A 14,219-nucleotide genomic window follows, 5' to 3' on the forward strand; every position below is an offset into this window, starting at 1 on the left:
AGTTAATGACTTTTTAATTGTCCTCATCTGATGAAATTAAGAAGAGGAAATGGAAAACAACCCCTCCCCCAACACACACACTGAATGTTCTTCATGAATCAAAGGAAAGAAAGAGGGAAAAAATCATTGAGGTCAACCTTTGGGGAGTTTGCTTTCAATTTTTGGTGAAAAGAAAAGTGAAATGATAAACACGGAAGAAGAGCGCTATAATAATAGCTGCTGTACTGAGTGACTGTCGTCTAGTGTGCCAGCCAGACTTCCATGACGGGGAAAGACTTGAAAACGGAAAGACCCAGCTTTTCTTTGGGAAAGCACTCTGAAGTAGATGTCCTGGCAGTTCAGTTGCCCGGGGCTCATCTGCAACGCATCATCTCCCAGCAAATGCTACCCAGTGCCCCCCCAAGTGCCACGCATGCTGCCGGAAGCTGATGGTGTCGAGACGCACAGACCCAGGCTCCAGACGCTGACTCCTGTGCACGGCGCTGCACCAGCTTTGGGGAGCATGTCGCTTTCTCACCGTGTCCCCCTCTCCAGCATACGTCAGCTGGGGAGCATGTCGGTGTCTCACTGTGTCCCCCTCTCCAGCATACGTCAGCTGAGGAGCATGTCGCTTTCTCACCGTGTCCCCCACTCCAGCATACGTCGGCTGGACTCAGTGTCTCCAGTCCGCGTCTGTGTCAGCACCTGCCTGCTCCTCCTCCTGGGGACATGCCCCGTGTCCCATCCAGCTTTTCTGCCCTGTGCTCTTGACTCATCAGTCAAGTCTGCTCATCACCAAGCTACAAGGGGACTCTTGCCCACCCAGCCTCGATTCTCCTCCCTTCCTGCCGAGTGCTAGCGCGTGACACTCCCTCCAAACTTCAGTTCTCTCACCCCTCTCTGGACGTCTGGAGTACATCGCACGTGGTTTTGTGGTGCAGCAATGTTTCAATTGGCATATACCACGACAAAATGAATGGCTGCCTTCAGCTGGTAAAGTCCTGCCAGATAAGGCTCAGGGTGAAAAGCCCACCCAAACTGGAGCTTTGATGAGAACTGACTCTATTTCATGCAGACAGTGTGGTTTATGGACTCAGGGGTGTAGAGAATATAGATTTCTATTTTTTTCAAGTCCTTTTTTAAAAAAAAAAAATTTATTTTACACTGGGGTATAGATGAACAATGCTGTGACTGTTTCAAATGAACAACAAAGGGACTCAGCCATACACATACATCTATCAATTCTCTCCCAAACAGCCCTCCCATCCAGGCTGCCGCATAACATTGAGCAGAGTTCCCTGCGCCCTGGACAATAGGTCCTTGTTGGCTACCCACATTAAATGCAGCAGTGCATACACGCCTATCCCGAATTCCCTGTCTCTTCCCCCAGTCCTTCTCCCTGGCGACCGTAAGTTGGTTCTCCATGTCTGAGTCTGTTTCTGCCTTGCTCATTTGTCTCACTTCTGTTTAGATTCCATGTATAAGGGACATCATATGATATTTCAGAATAGAGACTCCTGTTGATGAAGAATCTGATCATGGGAGTGTGTGTAACAATGTCCAGCTACATAGGTTTGGGAGCTATTTCCCAGCTGGATTCAAGATTCCAAGTGCACTAGTAAAAACGTGAATATGTTCTCTGACACGCGTGGCGTCAGTGCTGGAACAATGACTCAGCTTCATCTCTGCAGGCCTGGCTCTTGGAGCAAATAGACATCTACAAATGGAATAAACTTATTTTGGTCTGTGATATCTCTGAAGCATTTTTGTCTTTAATCTCACAAATCTGGGAAAATGAGGTGACAATCTGTAAGATGAGATGGACCTCACCTAATGCAGTATCAAGATCAGAATGAGGAAAGTGATTATGATGGTGCACCATAAATTGTTTGTAAACTGCTGAGAACATGTGAGGAACATTTGTTACCTCCTTTGCAGGAAAACATCCCAACTATACAACTGCTCCTAACCCCAAACTAATATGGACACTGAGACAACTCTCTTTGTTGTATCTGAGCTATAAATCTCTGAACTTCAGGCCTAAGTGGAATTCCATCTCTCACATTTTTTAATGAAATCAAAATAAATACAATTACTGAACAGAAGCCAAAGATCACAGGAGGTTAGAAGTGGGGCGAGGATATGGCCAATACAGTTTGTTTGCATTCTGGCTCTGTTTTCTTGGTGAATATTTCATTAATGGGAGGGCTTACAAGGGGGCAAGGATGGCCCCTCCTTCCTTCTGATGGGTGTCTGCTGCTGATTAAATCTGAGCTGGGGTAGCCTTGTGGTGCCCGTGAAATTTGAGATCCTAATGAGGACATAGTCCTGTAAAATGGGAGAGATTGAAACCATAAGATATTAAAATCCTCCCAAGTAGGAGCTTTTCCAAAAGACTAGGCATTTGCTCTTGAAATCACGTTCAGGAATACACTAACATACTCTTATATTTCTGTATTCTGTCCTTGAATTCATCCTCTAAAGACCTTGAGACCCAATTTTTTTTTCTTTTTCACCCAAGTAAAAGTAAACGTGAGTAACTTATTCTTATGGAAGATCCATTATTTAATTAAAGGTGCGGCTTACAATTAATATGCTGGTTTGTGATTAAATCTGCTGTTTATTCCTCATAATAGACCCAGAGATACTTGGTGAATGCAATATTAATATAATTGCATTTTCTGCAGAATAATAACAGCTACTAAAATGTAAAGGAGTAAAATATCTGAGCAACACAGAAAAAACAAGTAATTATCCAAAGCCCATTTCAATAAATGTCAGTTTCTTAAAGAAACTGTCTTGTTAGACCATGAGTAATTTCTGCTGGTGCAAATCCCCATTTACCCTTATTAAGCCATATTGTATACTCACATAAATGATCTTGGTTTCTCCTCCCAGAGGTTTCTGTCAATATCTGTATTCAGCTGCAACGAGGTATAGTAAGTGCCCCGGATCAGAGAAATTCAAAGAAGGCTAACAAATCAGGGCCACGATTCACTAATGCAAGCACATTTTGTTTAACTTACATCATGGCTCTGAGATATTTCTGAACTCTTTCTCAAACTCATAATTTCTCTTCAGAGCAGAGAGTGGTGTTGCTCAAAAGAAACACACAGTGAGTTCAGCTAATATTTTTCTTCACCAGAATTGCAAACATCAAGCTGCTGTTATCTTGCAAATTACCATTACTTACCCCAAACGCAGACACTAATCAGTGGACAAGTGATAGATTTTGACCTACTGTTTCCAACGAGACCAGGGTGGTCTTTCAATCTCAAAGGAGGCATAGCCACTGCCTTCTGTTTGTCTATGCCTAACTTAAATTTACCTTTGGGAATATGTGTATGTGAGAGAGTCCTTCACATGCATGGACTGTTTATATTCGTGTGAGGCGGTAGGAAAGATTGCTATCCCAGGTCATCCTGTCCAGTGTGTCCAAATAGATGCAATAGAGTGAGGGAGATATTTTTTGTTGATTGCATTACTAAATCTTTTTCTTCTCTACTTCACTAAGTACAGCTTCAGACCAACTGTTGACTTAAGCGGGAGCGGAGCAGGCGTGTCCAGTGCCCTTAGGCATGTTTGTTCACTTCGGCCACTCTCCACAGTCACTGAAAGACGATGAGCCAAGGCCACCAGTAGTTGAGAATTGCTGTAGTGGGTTAGACTGACATTTATAGCACATCCATCTAATTCTGGACTGAGTCCCAAATCTTTCCATCCTTCTCAATGGGCTTTTGCTCACAAAGGGAAATGATAACGTAGAAATCTTTAGGAAACCAGCTTCTAAAGTGGTTCAAAATCCCACCTCCCACCTTTTTAAAATTAAAATACTTTAGAACCAACAGAGAGTTTAAATAACGTATATTGGGCTTCCGTGCAAGGAAGAATGAGTGAGTAAAAGATTTTACAAAGGAGAATGCCTGGCTGGCTACCTGTTAATACATACATTTTGAATTGGGTTCCTTCAGGCAACACATTCAGGTTAGATTCCCTTCTCTTAAAAATAACAGAATGACTCTCTTTGAAAAGTGAGGTAGTTATGTCACTAAATAACCACAATTGAGCAGTCGCACTTTCCGATGTCTTGTGTAACATTCCTGCTTCAGACACAGAGGCCAGATGGCCGCCTGTGAGTAATTACGGGAGTAGTTGATGGAAGTAGAGAGTTGGGGGTAGAAGAAAGCATTTAGAGCAGAGGTTATGAACTAGTTTTATTTGGCCCAACACGTATTCACTGGAAGGGCTGATGCTAAAGCTGAAGCTCCAATACTTTGGCCACTTGATGCAAAGAGACTCATTAGAATAGACCCTGATGCTGGGAAAGATTGAGGGAAAGAGAAGTGGGTGACAGAGGATAAGATGGTTGAATGGCATCACCGACTCAATGGACATGAGTCTGAGAAAACTCTGCGAGATAGTGAAGGACAGGGAAGCCTGGCATTCTGCAGTTCTTAGGGTCGCAAAGAGTCAGGCACAACTTAGCAACTGAACAACAAGTGCCTGGTGTTTAGAGAAATGTGGTTTTCCAATTAATTACTAATACTTGAACAAGAAGTTTCACATACAAATCCAAATGTCTGCCATCTCTTGGAAGAATCCCTTGCTTTCACTCTGGTGTGACACCAGTTAGAGACGGACCATCCCCCTTAACTAGCCTGAATCCACCGTCTTTCTATATGTAGGTACTGGAGACTTAAACTCATTCCTACGGATCTTTATAACCTACCCCTCTTATTCATCTGGTAGAGTTATGCTCGCGTTGAACATGTGCAATGAATGAGAGAATGCTCCAGGAGAGTATCAGAAACTTGAAAAGATATGCTCTCAGTCTAAAACCTCCCATGAGTATGAGACTCCCCCTCGAATTCTAATCCCATGTTCATTTCCAAGGCAAACCATTCGATATCATGGTAATCCAAGCCTATGCCCCAACCAGTAACGCTGAAGAAGCTGAAGTTGAATGGTTCTATGAAGATCTACAAGATTATTTAGAAATAACACCCCCCAAAAGATGTCCTTTTCATTATAAGGGACTGGAATGTAAAAGTAGGAAGCCAAGAAACACCTGGAGTAACAGGCAAATTTGGCCTTGGAGCACAGAATGAAGCAGGGCAAAGGCTAATAGAGATTTGCCAAGAGAATGCACTGGTCATAGCAAACACCCTCTTCCAACAACACAAGAAAAGACTCTGCACATGGACATCACCAGATCAGATGGTCAACACCAAAATCAGATTGACTAAATTCTTTGCAGCCAAAGATGGAGAAGCTTTAAACAGTCAGCAAAAACAAGATCAGGAGCTGACTGTGGCTCAGATCATGAACTCCTTATTGCCAAATTCAGAATGAAATTGGAGAAAGTGGAGACAACCACTAGACCATTCAGGTATGACCTAAATCAAATCCCTGATGATTATACAGTGGAAGTGAGAAATAGATTTAAGGGACTAGATCTGATAGATAGAGTGCCTGATGAACTACGGATGGAGGTTCATGACATTGTACAGGAGACAGGGATCAAGATGATCACCAAGAAAAAGAAATGCGAAAAAGCAAAATGGCTGTCTGAGGAGGCCTTACAAACAGCTGTAAAAGAAGAGAAGTGAAAGGCAAAGGAGAAAAGGAAAGATATAAGCATCTGAATGCAGAGTTCCAGAAAATAGCAAGGAAAGATAAAAAAGCCTTCCTCAGCGATCAATGCAAAGAAATAGAGGAAAAGAATAGAGTGGGAAAGACTAGAAATCTCTTCCAGGAAATTAGAGATACCAAGGGAATATTTCATGCAAAGATGGGCTCAATAAAGGACAGAAATGGTATGGACCTAACAGAAGCAGAAGATATTAGAAGAGGTAGCAACAATACACAGAAGAATTGTCCAAAAATTTCTTCACAACCCAGACAATCACGATAGTGTGATCACTCACCTAGAGCCAGACATCCTGGAATTTGAAGTCAAGTGGGCCTTAGGAAGCATTGCTACAAACAAAGCCAGTGGAGGTGATGGAATTCCAGTTGAGCTATTATTTCAAAACCTGAAAGATGATGCTGTGAAAGTGCTACACTCAATATGCCAGCAAATTTGGAAAACTCAGCAGTGGCCACAGGACTGGAAAAAGTCAGTTTTCATTCCAATCCCAAAGAAAGTCAATGCCAAATAATGCTCAAACTACTGCACAATTGCACTCATCTCACACACTAGCAAAGTAATGCTCAAAATTCTACAAGCCAGGCTTCAGCAATATGTGAACCATGAACTTCCAGATGTTCAAGCTGATTTTAGAAAAGGCAGAGGAACCAGAGAGCAAATTACTAACATCTGCTGGGTCATCGAAAAAGCAAGAGAGTTCTAGAAAAACATCTATTTCTGCTTTATTGACTATGCCAAAGCCTTTGAGAGTGTGGATCACAATAAACTGTGGAAAATTCTGAAAGAGATGGGAATACCAGACCACCTGACCTGCCTCTTGAGAAACCTGTATGCAGGTCAGGAAGCAACAGTTAGAACTGGACATGGAACAAGAGACTGGTTCCAAATAGGAAAAGGAGTATGTCAAGGCTGTATATTGTCACCCTGCTATTTAACTTCTATGCAGAGTACATCATGAGAAATGCTGGGCTGGAAGAAGCACAACCTGGAATCAAGATTACCAGAAGAAATATCAATAATCTCGGACATGCAGATAACACCACCCTTATGACAGAATGTGAAGAACCAGAGAGCCTCTTGATGAGAGTGAAAGAGGAGAGTGCAAAAGTTGGCCTAAAGCTCAACATTCAGAAAATGAAGATCATGGCGTCTGGTCCCATCACTTCATGGGAAATAGATGGGGAAACAGTGGAAAGAGTGTCAGACTTTATTTTGGGGGGCTCCAAAATCACTGCAGATGGTGATTTCAGCCATGAAATTAAAAGATGCTTACTCCTTGGAAGGAAAGTTATGACCAACCTAGATAGCATATTAAAAAGCAGAGATATCACTTTGCCAGCAAAGGTCCATCTAGTCAAGGCTATGGTTTTTTCAGTAGTCATGTATGGATGTGAGAGTTGGACTATAAAGAAAGCTGAGTGAAGAATTAATGCTTTTGAACTGTGGTGTTGGAGAAGACTCTTGAGAGTCCCTTGGACTGCAAGGAGATCCAACCAATCCATCCTATAGGAGATCAGTCCTGAGTGTTCATTGGTAGGACTGATGTTGAAGATGAAACTCCAATACTTTGGCCACCTGATGTGAAGAGCTGACTCACTTGAAAAGACCCTGATGCTGGGAGGGATTGAGGGCAGGAGGAGAAGGGGACGACAGAGGATGAGATGGCTGGATGGCATCACCGACTCAATGGATATGAGTTTGGGTAAACTCCGGGAGTTGGTGATGGACAGGGAGGCCTGGTGTGCTGCGTTTCATGGGTTCGCAAAGAGTCTGACACGACTAAGCGACTGAACTGAAATGTGCTTTGTATTTAAAGGATCGGCTCACATAAATGGGATTCCCAGGTGGCTCAGTGGTTGAGAGTAGGAGATACAAGAGGTGCATCCCTGGGACAGGAAGATCCCCTAGAGCAACTCACTCCAGTATTCTTGCTGGGAAAATCCCATGGACCAGAGAAGCTTGGCAGCCTACAGTTCATGAGATCACAAAGAGCTGGACATGACTGAGCAACTGAGTAGACACACTCACATTAATATCTGTCCCTCAAGATTCTGAACCACCCCAGGTAGGTACTGTTTACCAAATCCCACACAGAACGATGACCAAGTATCCAGGCTAATGACCGTGTGTTTGTCAATGATATCTTTATAAGATTTGTAACACTGATATTCCTCAGCTCTTAGCTTTAACTTTTAGAAGAAACTCATAGAAATTCATTCAGTCCTAATATTTGGGAAAGTCATAACAAGCTGAGAGTTGATTTGGAATTATTTAAGCTATTCCAAGACCTCCCCTGAGAAAGAACTAAACCTCAGAATAATAAAGGAGTTTGGAAACTGGTGATTCTAAATGTCCCTTTGTCCACAATCCATTTTATTTAGGGAATAAAATAACTAAATCTGGTTAAACTCGAAAATTACACCAGCACCAAAAATGAGTCAGTTTTCTCAGATAGTAATCTCACAAAATTAACTAATTTATAGATTTTTAGCCAAAGTTAGTTTGTAATTATTAAATGTTATGCAGTTAAATTCTGGCTAAAAATTTACCTTAATTTATTATGCTTAAAAAAAAAAACTTTGTCAGTATGTGAAAGAATGAAGAAATAATGGACTCTGCTTCATAATAAATGAGTTTGCCCTTGGGCACAACCCCTGCCCGCTCATGATCTCATTAATCATTAAGCATCGAGGCTTCACTGGGCAGACAGATGTGCAGCAACGAAATTTGATCCCCATTTCACAGATGGGGAGGTCAAGGCAGCAAGAGGTTAAGTGAATTTTGGAGACCACACAATAAGAGGGTGGGAGAGTGGGGCCTGGCCACTGCCCTGAGCTCCCCTGGTGGTCTCCAGGAGCCCGCTCATGAGGAAGTGCAGGGCTTGCAAGAAGGCCCAACAGGAGCACCCACGACTCAAGCGGCGTCACAGGAGGAGCCCCACAGGACTGCCTTTAAAACGCCTCTCCCAATTCATGGGCTATGACCTTGGCCAAGGTGCTTCTCTGAGTGGAAAGCGCTTCTCTGAGTGATTCCCTCGCTGTTAAAATAGTCACAGCGATTCTCACGATTGTGTCTGCAGTGAGCTCACTCAGAATTCATGTATGAAGAATCTCTAGAACATTATGAACATTCAGTAATGTCTCCCTTTGACCCTGCAACTTGCTCACATGTGGAAACCTGCTATTTTCTCCCATTTCTGGACTAAAAGCCCTGTGTCCACCATGCCGTTCATCATGAGGACTGGGAAGGGTGGAGAAGGCCAGCCTAGGCTGCCTACCATCCTGTAGGGAAGGGCCTTTGGGATATCAGCTGTATCTTATTATCTATGGCATTCACACTCCTTTTACAACACTGAGAAATCACTAAGATTATAGACGTCATCTTCTCCAACCTCTCGCCACAGATGCTTGTCACTTACAAGTATGCTTTAGCCCTCCCCACACTAATGAGAAGTCTTTACTTCCTTTTTAAAGAGGCCTCCCACCGTTTATGTAGCAGATAAATGGTGTAAACATTCTACCGCTACTTGTTTATGTAACATTACCTTGCAGGGGTAAACACGGGAACCAAACCAAACATGAATTTCCTTTCAAGATTATCCATAATGGTGAGTTAATAATTATGAATCAGCGATGCTTGGTGTTGCCTACTTAAAAGGGAGATATTGAAATAGTAGGAGATAGTAAATAGTGAATAGGCCGTGAAATGTATTATAAAATTTGTGCGGCTATAAGGCTGGAAGGCTTATATGCTCCGAACAGGCATCCCTGCTCCCTGGCCAGACGCATGGAAGTCATCCCTTATCCTCTTCCCTTTCCCTACGGAAACCACGTTCTGTGCGCCACCTGCCCTCCAGCCCTTCGCAGGGCTCTCTCCTTTCTTCACTCCCCTGGTTCCCACCCTCATCATCCCCCTCATGCCTGAACTGTGGTGACAGTCTGCTAGTTCATGCCCTGATTCTGTTTATATCCACTTCCCGTCCATCCCTTACACAGAACAGGGGTTCAAGTTTTGCCCTGTCTTTGCTGTGCTTAAAATCCTTAGTGACCCTCCTGGGCGTCTCGGGAAGAACGCACAGTTCTCTCGCAGCAAGTTCTGCCTCTCTCTGCAGCTCTCCCTCTTGCCACGACCGCCTTCCATCCTTCAATCCCACACTAACTGCCTCCTTTTCCCCTGAGCCTGCCGAGTTGGTCCCTGCTTCAGCATCCTATCACCTGGTTCTATTTGGATCGCACATTTCCCCATTGGGCTTCTCAGGAGGTGGTATTGCTAAAGAATCTGCCTGTGAATGTAAAAGAGACATGGGTTCAATTCCTGGGCTGGGAAGATCCGCTGGAGGAGGAAATGGCAACCCACTCCAGTGTTCTTGCCTGGAGAATCCCACGGACAGAGGAGCCTGTGAGCAAGAGCTGGGCACGACTGAAGTGACCGAGTGTGCATTCACGCCTCGCCCCTCAGGTCTCTAGAGCAGCCTCGTTGCTCAGCCCGTCTCTGACACACTTGCGGCACCCTCTTCTCCTGTGCCTGAGGCCCCTCCTCAGCAACTAGTCTATAAATGTCCTCCCCACATGCATAGTGGGCTGCAGTATTGAAACCCCATGGACTATAGCCCGGCAGGCTCCTCTGTCCATGGAATTCTCTAGGAAAGAATACTGAAGTGGGTAGCCATCCCCTTCTCCACGGGATTTTCCTGACCCAGGGATGGAACCCAGATGTCTCACCTGCAGGCAGATTCTTTACTGTCTGAACCAGCAGGGAAGCCCGTCTCTTTAGGCAGGCTTAGTGTTAGCCTCTTGCAGAGAGCTTGACAATCTCAAGTGCGTACATGCTATGTCCGTGTTTGCCCTGTCCTCTGATTCTTTCTCATAGTTGATAGCTGTCTCATGTAGTTTGCAATTCCTGTTTTAAAGTTTGTCTACTATGGGATTTACTGATACGTGAGCACTGGGCTCTCTGGACTGTGGAAAGCCCCTTACAGAGAGGCTGTGCCTTTGCTTCTGCAGGGGACCTGATTAGGTCCAGTTTCACACCCTTTCCTTAGGGCTTCTCACAGCATGTGGAAATAATGCCCTTGAACACCACACCACCCCGTGCGTGGCGTGGACTGGAGGTTTTGGTGCCGCAGAGGTTCCCTTTCTCCCTACTGATATCTGCTCAGAGCCCCAGGTGCTCACACAGTAGGTTCCATATTGCTTCCACGTTTTGAATGTCCCTTTATGGAAACACAACCTTTTCAGATTCCTAGCTCTGTGCCAACTTGGATGCAACTTCCAGCTTTCCGCAGATCCCCCACTCCCTCCCTCATCCTGGTTGGGTATCCAGTCCCCGTCCCCAGCCAGTGGACCTACACCCAGATTCCACTCCTTTGCTGGCCTTAAGCATCTGACCGCAAGCTACTTATTCTAGCCTCCAGTTTCTTTTTCATTTCTGACATGTGGGAATTTTCCCTTTTTTTCTATTAAGCTCAGCTATGTGTTTTAAAATACTTTATTCTGGTTACACGTATCCAGTATTTTTTTTTTTTTTTTTTTGCTTTTATAACTGGAAAGGTAGCGCACATTAACTCTGTCTTCCTGTTTTATGAACTAGAATCTTCCCTCTGGACTCTGCTGACCTTGAATTAGGGCATGCGGTTTATTGAGCATTCAGCAAATGCCTGCAACATAGAAGACACTTAGACTTTTTGGCTACTGAACAAATAAGACCTGAGACGAATCTCACCTTCTCCACCTAGAAACCAGACCTTAGAGAAGCCATGAAATCCCTCTAGGCTTCGTGTTCTTCATTGTCAAGCCACGTGAAAATCATTTCTCCCTTGTTGCCTCACAGAAAGAAAGTCAATGCAATACTACTATGAACAAACTTTAAAAAGCCATCAGCCCTAGCTAAGTGAAAGATGCTAAGGGAAATTAATACTCTATTGAGCGACCATCCATTCATTTCTTTCCAGCCAGTGCAGGGAGAACTAGGGAGGCCTGAGTCCCTCTGGCATCTGTTAGTTGGCGTCAGCTCTTAAAGTGACAGAAGCAAAGTAGGACAGATCCTTTGGATACTCACACATTTTGCCTCAAATACGAGCCCTTTTCCATAGTCTTGTATTTGAATATTACACTATTAAGGTTGAAGTTCTCTCTTGAACCTTGGTTCTGTCACGTATCCTGTCTTTGCCCAGTGTTGGGAGAATCGTGACTACCAACGGTTTTGGCCTCCCTGGCACGCATGCCACTGAGCTTAGGTCCCCATATGACTCTCACTATTTCCATTTATCTAGTGGTTTAGTTGGCAAACACTTATTGAATGCCAACTATGTAATGATAAACATGAAAGGCGTTATATTTTCCTTTCCCTTTGGGGCTTAAATGTTCAAATTAAGTGGGTAGAAGAGGAAGCTCAATCATTTGAAGCATTTGCTGTGAGTCTTTTTCCTAGCTTCTATCATTCTAGATCTAATCAAACACTTCTCACCACGTCAGTAGATCTCTGCTTCTAGCAGCGGGTCCATCTTGCCAGCCTCGTCTCCCGTTCCTCTCCCACGCATGCTGTAGTTACCTGTTAGAGCACTCTGCACACTAGATGCTGGACACACGCTATGGTTCCAGCACCCATGCCTCTGGGTGCTGCTCCTTCCTGCTGCAAACTCAGCTCCCCTCCTGAAGCCTCGTCTGGCCCCGAGGCTGAGCGCCTGAGCTGCACCGCAGTCTGAGCCCCACCGTCGGCTGAGCAAGCGTTCTTCTCTCACATCAACGGGCCAGGCTGCTTCCGCCCCCCTCACAGCCCTTAGCACGTTCTGGTGGGCTTTGCATTCGACTGTCCGCAGCTAGAAGGTGTCTGTGAAGCGCCTCTAAGTGGTTGTTTACTTACTGTGGCAGCTCCACAGTACCAGGCGCAATATCTCACCTCAAATTAGTGCTGGCAAACATGTACGGAAAGTGGTTTAATTTGAATGAGTTTTCAGTGCATGTCTAGAAGAGACACGCTTTATGTTCAAAGACTAAAAGAGGTCGAACACTAGAAGATATGAAGAGAGATGGCATGTAAACAGTCCCCAGAAGAGAGCTAGAGTGGCTGCATTAACAGAGAAAGCAGGCCTTCCTTAAGACAGAGATTGCTATAGAGACAAAGACGGACACTTCGTGGGGGTAAAATGCCATCCCATTAAGAAGATGTAAGCACAGGTGTGCCTAAAACAGAGCCCCAGCTACTCGAAACAAAGCTTAGAAATGTGACTGGAGAAACAGACAAGTCAGTAACAATTGAGATTCCAACAGCATACCTTCAACAATGAACAGAGCAAAAGACAGCAGGTCAAAGAGGAAGTAGGGGACCTGAGCAGCGCTGTGCGCCAGCTGGACCTGGTAGCTGGCCATAGACTCTGCCCAACAGCGGGAGATACAGACCCTCAGCGTTCTCCAGGATGGACGCTACGCTAGGCCATAAGACAGCCTCGTTAAGCGGTAAAGGATGAAACCGTGCAAAGTATGTTCCGTAGTCACCGTGGAATAAAATTAGAAATCAAAGCAGAAAGAAGCGGGGAATTCACAAAAATGTAGAAGTTAAACAGCACGCTCCTAAATAACAAATAGGCAAAGAAGGGCTTAGGAGGGAAGCTAGAAAAGGCCTTGAGATGGATGGACGTGAAGCACCACTTACCAAGTCTGTGGGATGGAGTCAGGGCAAGCCTCAGAGGGAAATGCCTGTGTCACAAAAGAAGGAATTTCAAATCAGTAACCGAAACTTCTACCTTAAGAAGTTAAAGAAAAAAGTAAACTAAACCCAAAGAAAGAAGAAGGGAGAGAAAAAATGACTAGAATGGAAATAAACGAAATAGAGAATAGAAAATCATTAAAGAAAATCAATGAAGTCAGACGCTCACTCTTTGAAAAGATCTCTCCTGGGTTTTTAGTCTGGCCACTCTGCAAATTTTAAACTAACCAGACTCCGTAATCACATAAGCAAATTCCTTATAATAAAATCTGTTTATACACACACACACACGTGCTCTGGAGAGCCACGGGTGCAAAAGGCAGAGAGTATCATGTAATGATTAACGCCGGCTCCGGAGCCAGACTGCTTACTCTCAGATCATGGCTGTTACAGACGGACTCTGTACGTCTCGGGACAAGTCAGGTCACTTCCCTTCACTTCAGTTTTCTCAATTGGAAGTTAGGAATGACGATAGTACTCTATTTTGTAGGGTTTCTGTAAAAAAGACATTAGTTAATGAACCAAAAGTTTATTATGGTACACTTGGCATATAGTTTGTATGCAAAAAATATTAGCTCTTATGATTTTGCTGGGATTTCCCCTAAAGTTTTATTTTAAAAGATTAGTCAGTACTAAAAATGTATGCAAACCGCTGGACTTGGTTCAGGCTACAGTTCTGCTCTGGTCTGCTTCCTTCCCTTGGTGTTATACGAACCAGGGCTGCCGGTGTCCAGTGGCCAAAACAGAAGGAAGACGTTCTGACCACTCAGAGTCACAGTTGTTTCACTTTTGTAAGTCAGTTCAGTCAGTGAATTTAAGCACACTGAACATATATAAAACATGATATATATGCATCTACATCATACATATATAGCACTTACATGCA

At 44.1% G+C, this 14,219-nt stretch overlaps 1 long non-coding RNA gene across 1 annotated transcript in view; it reads right to left on the reverse strand.

The window, feature by feature from the left end:
* Window positions 1–13,631, reverse strand: part of LOC138430259 (uncharacterized) — a 30,836-nt gene extending 17,205 nt beyond the window's left edge. The window contains exons 1-2 of the long non-coding RNA XR_011253079.1: window positions 13,503–13,631; window positions 13,280–13,323 (exon numbers count right to left, since the gene is read on the reverse strand). This is a non-coding gene — a long non-coding RNA (uncharacterized lncRNA). The remainder of the gene's footprint in view (window positions 1–13,279; window positions 13,324–13,502) is intronic.
* Between the last annotated feature and the right edge of the window lie 588 nt (window positions 13,632–14,219).

The sequence above is a fragment of the Ovis canadensis genome, chromosome 25, assembly GCF_042477335.2.
Source record: "Ovis canadensis isolate MfBH-ARS-UI-01 breed Bighorn chromosome 25, ARS-UI_OviCan_v2, whole genome shotgun sequence".
NCBI classification, from domain to species: Eukaryota; Metazoa; Chordata; class Mammalia; order Artiodactyla; family Bovidae; genus Ovis; species Ovis canadensis.